The sequence below is a fragment of the Salmo trutta genome, unplaced genomic scaffold, assembly GCF_901001165.1.
Source record: "Salmo trutta unplaced genomic scaffold, fSalTru1.1, whole genome shotgun sequence".
NCBI classification, from domain to species: domain Eukaryota; kingdom Metazoa; phylum Chordata; class Actinopteri; order Salmoniformes; family Salmonidae; genus Salmo; species Salmo trutta.
Window position 1 is genome coordinate 204,712 of NW_021822746.1, and position 8,866 is coordinate 213,577.

The following is an 8,866-nucleotide window of genomic DNA, read 5'->3' on the forward strand; positions in this document are numbered from 1 at the left end:
AATATCCCTATGGGGATTATATTTTAATAAACAACTCAAATATGGTCTGTGGTAAACACAGGCTTAGGAGATCTCATCCGTTTTGTTCTATGAGGAAATCTATCAGCTAACATCACATATTTCTGTAATCAAAACAAACACAAAGGCTTCATAATTCATGAAGGTCATGTTAACTGACTGATAGTATCTCATAAGAACATCTCCTAAACCTGTGTTCATCTCAGACCTTATTTTCACTGTTAATCCCATAAACCTATTCTTTCCCCACATAGGAACGGCTGAACAAACCAGACAGAACTCATTTCCTTTCTTTTAGACGACAAGCTGCTGGCCATCTCCATTATGGATGTTGGGACAGCAGTACCACACACACCTGATGTGATGGCCCCAAATTCAGCCCAAATCATCTGGATATGCCCCCCTTATAACACACACACACACACACACACACACACACACACACACACACACACACACACACACACACACCTGATGTGATGGCCCCAACCTCAGCCCAAATCATCTGGATATGCCCCCCTTATAACACACACACACACACACACACACACACCTCTCTAGAGGTCTGAACGTTTAAACCTTAAAACGAAGATGGGATCCTTAACGTTAAAGAAAAATCCCACAAAATGTCAATGACAGTGCAGTTATCACAAGACCTATTATTTCCTGTGTTAAAGTCTAAGTAGACGATAGGCTACAAAGGCCTGGGGCCTCGTGTCATTTAAATAAAACCACAGAGGAAGAGGAGAACTTTATGCTACTTGCGAGGCAGGACAAGACACTGATACTGATTACCAAAACGTTCTTTCTGCCCGCCCCTTCCTCTCTCTCTCTCCCTCGTGCTGGCATGAGAAACACATGTTAACATTGCCAAAGCAAGTGAAGTAGATAATATACAAATGTGAAATAAACAAACATGAACATTAAACATTACACTCAAAAATTCCAAAATAATAAAGACATTTCAAATGTCATATTATGTGCAAATAGTTTAAATACAAAAGGGAAAATAAATAAACATAAATATGGGTTGTATTTACAATGGTGTTTGTTCTTCACTGGTTGACCTTTTCTTGTGGCAACAGGTCACACATCTTGCTGCTGTGATGGCACACTGTGGTATTTCACCCAGTAGATATGGGAGTTTATCAAAATTGGATTTGTTTTCAAATTCTTTGTGGATCTGTGTAATCTGAGGGAAATATGTGTCTCTAATATGGTTATACATTGGGCAGGAGGTTAGGAAGTGCAGCTCAGTTTCCACCTCATTTTGTGGGCAGTGGGCACATAGCCTGTCTTCTCTTGAGAGCCAGGTCTGCCTACGGCGGCCTTTCTCAATAGCAAGGCTATGCTCACTGAGTCTGTATATAGTCAAAGCTTTCCTTAAGTTTGGGTCAGTCACAGTGGTCAGGTATTCTGCCACTGTGTCCTCTCTGTTTAGGACCAAATAGCATTCTGGTTTGCTCTGTTTTTTTGTTAATTCTTTCCAATATGTCAAGTAATTATATTTTTGTTTTCTCATGATTTGGTTGGGTCTAATTGTGTTGCTGTCCTGGGGCTCTGTGGGGTGTGTTTGTGAACAGAGCCCCAGGACCAGCTTGCTTAGGGGACTCTTCTCCAGGTTCATCTCTCTGTAGGTGATGACTCTGTGGGGTGTGTTTGTGAACAGAGCCCCAGGACCAGCTTGCTTAGGGGACTCTTCTCCAGGTTCATCTCTCTGTAGGTGATGACTCTGTGGGGTGTGTTTGTGAACAGAGCCCCAGGACCAGCTTGCTTAGGGGACTCTTCTCCAGGTTCATCTCTCTGTAGGTAATGACTCTGTGGGGTGTGTTTGTGAACAGAGCCCCAGGACCAGCTTGCTTAGGGGACTCTTCTCCAGGTTCATCTCTCTGTAGGTGATGACTCTGTGGGGTGTGTTTGTGAACAGAGCCCCAGGACCAGCTTGCTTAGGGGACTCTTCTCCAGGTTCATCTCTCTGTAGGTGATGGCTTTGTTATGGAAGGTTTGGGAATCGCTTCCTTTTAGGTGGTTGAATAATTTAACGTCTCTTTTCTGGATTTTGATAATTAGCGGGTATCGGCCCATTTTGTGAATTCTTGGTTGGTGAGCGGACCCCAGACCTCACAACCATAAAGGGCAATGGGTCCAATAACTGATTCAAGTATTTTTAGCCAGATCCTAATTGGTATGTCAAATTTTATGTTCCTTTTGATGGCATAGAAGGGTCTACTTGCCTTGTCTCAGCTCCTCACTCACCTTCGCCCTGGTCTGTCTCCTCTCTCTCCCTCGCGCTGGCCTGCCTGCCGTCTCCTCTCTCTCCCTCGCGCTGGCCTGCCTGCCGCCTCCTCTCCCTCCCTCGTGCTGGCCTGCCTGCCGCCACCTCCTCTCTCTCTCTTTCTCTCTCTCTCCCTCACACTGGCCTGCCTGCCTCCTCTCTCACGTTGGCCTCCTCCTCTCTCTCCCTCACACTGGCCTGCCTGCCTCCTCTCTCACGTTGGCCTCCTCCTCTCTCTCTTTCACGCTGGCCTGTCTTCCTCCTCCTCTCTCTCTCTTTCTGGCCTCCTCCTCTCTCTTCCTCACACTGGCCTGTCTGCCGCCTCCTCTCTCTCACGCTGGCCTGCCTTCCTCCTCTCTCTCTCCCTCACCCTGGCCTGCCTTCCTCCTCCTCCTCTCTCTCTCTCTCGCTGGCCTCCTCCTCTCTCTCTTTCTCACGCTGGCCTGCCTGCCGCCTTATCTCTCTCCCTCACACTGGCCTGCCTGCCTCCTCTCTCACGTTGGCCTCCTCCTCTCTCTCCCTCACACTGGCCTGCCTGCCGCCTCCTCTCTCTCACGCTGGCCTGCCTTCCTCCTCCTCTCTCTCTCTCTGGCCTCCTCCTCTCTCTCTCTCACGCTGGCCTGCCTTCCTCCTCCTCTCTCTCTCTCTGGCCTTCCTCCTCTCTCTCTCCCTCACACTGGCCTGCCTTCCTCCTCCTCCTCTCTCTCTGGCCTCCTCCACTCTCTCTCTCACACTGGCCTGCCTTCCTCCTCCTCCTCTCTCTCTGGCCTCCTCCACTCTCTCTCTCACACTGGCCTGCCTGCCGCCTCCTCTCTCTCACGCTGGCCTGCCTTCCTCCTCTCTCTCTCCCTCACCCTGGCCTGCCTTCCTCCTCCTCTCTCTCTCTCTCTCTGGCCTCCTCCTCTCTCTCCCTCACACTGGCCTGCCTGCCGCCTCTTCTCTCTCACGCTGGCCTGCCTTCCTCCTCTCCCTCTCCCTCACCCTGGCCTGCCTTCCTCCTCCTCCTCTCTCTCTCTCTCTCTCTCTCGCTGGCCTGCCTTCCTCCTCCTCCTCCTCTCTCTCTCCCTCACCCTGGCCTGCCTTCCTCCTCCTCCTCTCTCTCTCTCTCTCTCTCTCTCGCTGGCCTGCCTTCCTCCTCCTCTCCCTCTCTCTGGCCTCCTCCACTCTCTCTCTCACGCTGGCCTGCCTTCCTCCTCCTCCTCTCTCTCTCTCACGCTGGCCTGCCTTCCTCCTCTCTCTCTCCCTCCCCCTGGCCTGCCTTCCTCCTCCTCTCTCTCTCCCTCACCCTGGCCTGCCTTCCTCCTCCTCTCTCTCTCTCCCTCACCCTGGCCTGCCTTCCTCCTCCTCTCTCTCTCCCTCCCCCTGGCCTGCCTTCCTCCTCCTCTCTCTCTCCCTCACCCTGGCCTGCCTTCCTCCTCCTCTCTCTCTCCCTCCCCCTGGCCTGCCTTCCTCCTCCTCTCTCTCTCCCTCACCCTGGCCTGCCTTCCTCCTCCTCTCTCTCTCCCTCCCCCTGGCCTGCCTTCCTCCTCCTCTCTCTCTCCCTCACCCTGGCCTGCCTTCCTCCTCTCTCTCTCTCTCACCCTGGCTCACGCTCTTCACCAGAGATCTATGTAATGACGAGATTGTCTCTGCTCAAACAATGTGAGTCGTTGTCCCAAAGGCAGGAGACAAGCTAAGGTCCAATATAAGCCAATAGAAACGCATTGCGTTTATGTTGGAACGGTTTTGGCCAGAGTGACACACACACACACACACACACACACACACACACACACACACTGAGAGGTGCGGTTCTAACTTTTAAAAAAAGACACCAGAAGCAATTAATCCCAATTTGTTGAAGGAGGAAAACTTTGGGGATTTCATACTTCATACCAGCTTTTGGCACCTTTGCGTGAATAGCCAGAGGCTGAAATAATTATGTTTCTTCCACGAGGCCCACTGGCCCACTCATCTCACACAACCCACTGGCCTACGTAATGACACACACACACACACACACACACACACACACACACACACACACACACACACACACCCACCCACTGGCCTACGTAATGACACACACACACACACACACACACACACACACACACACACTGGCCTACGTAATGACACACACACACACTTACTCAGCTCAAACAACCCACTGGCCTACGTAATGTCTTCTAGCAGGAGGGATGTGCACCACAACCCTGGGGACAATACTGAGGACAGGATACAGTGTGTGTGTGTGTGTGTGTGTGTGTGTGTGTGTGTGTGTGTGTGTGTGTGGGGATATGGAGTGGAAGAGGTTCACAAATAACCGGAGTTCACTTCAGAGAGAGAGACCGGAGTTCACTTCAGAGAGAGAGAGACCGGAGTTCACTTCACAGAGAGAGACCGGAGTTCACTTCAGAGAGAGAGAGACCGGAGTTCACTTCAGAGAGAGAGACCGGAGTTCACTTCAGAGAGAGAGACCGGAGTTCACTTCAGAGAGAGAGACCGGAGTTCACTTCACAGAGAGAGACCGGAGTTCACTTCACAGAGAGAGAGACCGGAGTTCACTTCACAGAGAGAGAGACCGGAGTTCACTTCACAGAGAGAGAGACCGGAGTTCACTTCACAGAGAGAGAGACCGGAGTTCACTTCACAGAGAGAGAGACCGGAGTTCACTTCAGAGAGAGAGAGACCGGAGTTCACTTCAGAGAGAGAGAGACCGGAGTTCACTTCAGAGAGAGAGAGACCGGAGTTCACTTCAGAGAGAGAGAGACCGGAGTTCACTTCAGAGAGAGAGAGACCGGAGTTCACTTCAGAGAGAGAGAGACCGGAGTTCACTTCAGAGAGAGAGAGAGCCGGAGTTCACTTCAGAGAGAGAGAGACCGAGTTCACTTCAGAGAGAGAGAGACCGGAGTTCACTTCAGAGAGAGAGAGACCGGAGTTCACTTCAGAGAGAGAGAGACCGGAGTTCACTTCACAGAGAGAGAGACCGGAGTTCACTTCACAGAGAGAGAGACCGGAGTTCACTTCACAGAGAGAGAGACCGGAGTTCACTTCAGAGAGAGAGAGACCGGAGTTCACTTCACAGAGAGAGAGACCGGAGTTCACTTCACAGAGAGAGAGACCGAGTTCACTTCACAGAGAGAGACCGGAGTTCACTTCACAGAGAGAGAGACCGAGTTCACTTCACAGAGAGAGAGACCGGAGTTCACTTCACAGAGAGAGAGACCGGAGTTCACTTCACAGAGAGAGAGACCGGAGTTCACGTCCAGGCAGAGAGACCGGAGTTCACTTCAGAGAGAGAGAGACCGAGTTCACTTCACAGAGAGAGAGACCGGAGTTCACTTCACAGAGAGAGAGACCGGAGTTCACTTCACAGAGAGAGAGACCGGAGTTCACTTCACAGAGAGAGACCGGAGTTCACTTCACAGAGAGAGAGACCGGAGTTCACTTCACAGAGAGAGAGACCGGAGTTCACTTCAGAGAGAGAGAGACCGGAGTTCACTTCACAGAGAGAGAGACCGGAGTTCACTTCACAGAGAGAGAGACCGGAGTTCACTTCACAGAGAGAGAGACCGGAGTTCACTTCACAGAGAGAGAGACCGGAGTTCACTTCACAGAGAGAGAGACCGGAGTTCACTTCACAGAGAGAGAGACCGGAGTTCACTTCACAGAGAGAGAGACCGGAGTTCACTTCACAGAGAGAGAGACCGGAGTTCACTTCAGAGAGAGAGAGACCGGAGTTCACTTCACAGAGAGAGACCGGAGTTCACTTCACAGAGAGAGAGACCGGAGTTCACTTCACAGAGAGAGACCGGAGTTCACTTCACAGAGAGAGAGACCGGAGTTCACGTCACAGAGAGAGACCGGAGTTCACGTCACAGAGAGAGACCGGAGTTCACTTCACAGAGAGAGACCGGAGTTCACTTCACAGAGAGAGACCGGAGTTCACTTCACAGAGAGAGACCGGAGTTCACTTCACAGAGAGAGAGACCGGAGTTCACGTCACAGAGAGAGAGACCGGAGTTCACTTCACAGAGAGAGACCGGAGTTCACTTCACAGAGAGAGACCGGAGTTCACTTCACAGAGAGAGACCGGAGTTCACTTCACAGAAAGAGACCGGAGTTCACTTCACAGAGAGAGACCGGAGTTCACGTCACAGAGAGAGACCGGAGTTCACTTCACAGAGAGAGACCGGAGTTCACTTCACAGAGAGAGACCGGAGTTCACTTCACAGAGAGAGACCGGAGTTCACTTCAAACAGAGAGAGAGACCGGAGTTCACTTCACAGAGAGAGACCGGAGTTCACGACACAGAGAGAGAGACCGGAGTTCACTTCACAGAGAGAGAGACCGGAGTTCACTTCACAGAGAGAGACCGGAGTTCACGTCACAGAGAGAGAGACCGGAGTTCACGTCACAGAGAGAGAGACCGGAGTTCACGTCACAGAGAGAGAGACCGGAGTTCACGTCACAGAGAGAGAGACCGGAGTTCACTTCAAACAGAGAGAGACCGGAGTTCACTTCACAGAGAGAGACCGGAGTTCACTTCACAGAGAGAGAGACCGGAGTTCACTTCACAGAGAGAGAGACCGGAGTTCACTTCAGAGAGAGAGAGACCGGAGTTCACTTCACAGAGAGAGAGACCGGAGTTCACTTCACAGAGAGAGACCGGAGTTCACTTCACAGAGAGAGAGACCGGAGTTCACTTCACAGAGAGAGACCGGAGTTCACGTCACAGAGAGAGACCGGAGTTCACGTCACAGAGAGAGACCGGAGTTCACTTCACAGAGAGAGACCGGAGTTCCACTTCACAAGAGAGACCGGAGTTCACTTCACAGAGAGAGAGACCGGAGTTCACGTCACAGAGAGAGAGACCGGAGTTCACTTCACAGAGAGAGACCGGAGTTCACGTCACAGAGAGACCGGAGTTCACTTCAGAGAGAGAGACCGGAGTTCACTTCACAGAGAGAGACCGGAGTTCACTTCACAGAGAGAGACCGGAGAGTTCACGTCACAGAGAGAGACCGGAGTTCACTTCACAGAAAGAGACCGGAGTTCACTTCACAGAGAGAGACCGGAGTTCACTTCACAGAGAGAGACCGGAGTTCACTTCACAGAGAGAGAGACCGGAGTTCACTTCACAGAGAGAGACCGGAGTTCACGACACAGAGAGAGAGACCGGAGTTCACTTCACAGAGAGAGAGACCGGAGTTCACTTCACAGAGAGAGACCGGAGTTCACGTCACAGAGAGAGAGACCGGAGTTCACGTCACAGAGAGAGAGACCGGAGTTCACGTCACAGAGAGAGAGACCGGAGTTCACGTCACAGAGAGAGAGACCGGAGTTCACTTCAAACAGAGAGAGACCGGAGTTCACTTCACAGAGAGAGACCGGAGTTCACTTCACAGAGAGAGAGACCGGAGTTCACTTCACAGAGAGAGAGACCGGAGTTCACTTCACAGAGAGAGAGACCGGAGTTCACTTCAAACAGAGAGAGACCGGAGTTCACTTCACAGAGAGAGACCGGAGTTCACTTCACAGAGAGAGAGACCGGAGTTCACTTCACAGAGAGAGAGACCGGAGTTCACTTCACAGAGAGAGAGACCGGAGTTCACTTCAAACAGAGAGAGAGACCGGAGTTCACTTCAAACAGAGAGAGAGACCGGAGTTCACTTCAAACAGAGAGAGAGACCGGAGTTCACTTCAAACAGAGAGAGACCGGAGGTCACTTCACAGAGAGAGACCGGAGTTCACTTCACAGAGAGAGACCGGAGTTCACTTCACAGAGAGAGACCGGAGTTCACTTCACAGAGAGAGACCGGAGTTCACTTCACAGAGAGAGACCGGAGTTCACTTCACAGAGAGAGAGACCGGAGTTCACTTCACAGAGAGAGAGACCGGAGTTCACTTCACAGAGAGAGAGACCGGAGTTCACTTCACAGAGAGAGAGACCGGAGTTCACTTCACAGAGAGAGAGACCGGAGTTCACTTCACAGAGAGAGACCGGAGTTCACTTCACAGAGAGAGAGACCGGAGTTCACTTCACAGAGAGAGAGAGACCGGAGTTCACTTCACAGAGAGAGAGACCGGAGTTCACTTCACAGAGAGAGAGACCGGAGTTCACGTCACAGAGAGAGAGACCGGAGTTCACGTCACAGAGAGAGAGACCGGAGTTCACGTCACAGAGAGAGAGACTGGAGTTCACTTCACAGAGAGACTGGAGTTCACTTCACAGAGAGAGACTGGAGTTCACTTCAGAGAGAGAGTCCGGAGTTCACTTCACAGAGAGAGAGACCGGAGTTCACTTCACAGAGAGAGACCGGAGTTCACTTCACAGAGAGAGACCGGAGTTCACGTCACAGAGAGAGACCGGAGTTCACTTCACAGAGAGAGACCGGAGTTCACTTCACAGAGAGAGAGACCGGAGTTCACTTCACAGAGAGAGAGACCGGAGTTCACTTCACAGAGAGAGAGACCGGAGTTCACTTCACAGAGAGAGACCGGAGTTCACTTCACAGAGAGAGAGACCGGAGTTCACATCACAGAGAGAGACCGGAGTTCACGTCACAGAGAGAGAGACCGGAGTTCATC

At 51.6% G+C, this 8,866-nt stretch overlaps 1 long non-coding RNA gene across 1 annotated transcript; it reads right to left on the reverse strand.

The window, feature by feature from the left end:
* Positions 1 to 230: 230 nt before the first annotated feature.
* Positions 231 to 571, reverse strand: LOC115184137 (uncharacterized). Its single transcript, XR_003874199.1, has 2 exons — positions 490 to 571; positions 231 to 373 (listed from the first exon to the last, which is right to left on the reverse strand). It is a non-coding gene; the product is annotated as an uncharacterized LOC115184137 (long non-coding RNA).
* Positions 572 to 8,866: the final 8,295 nt, after the last annotated feature.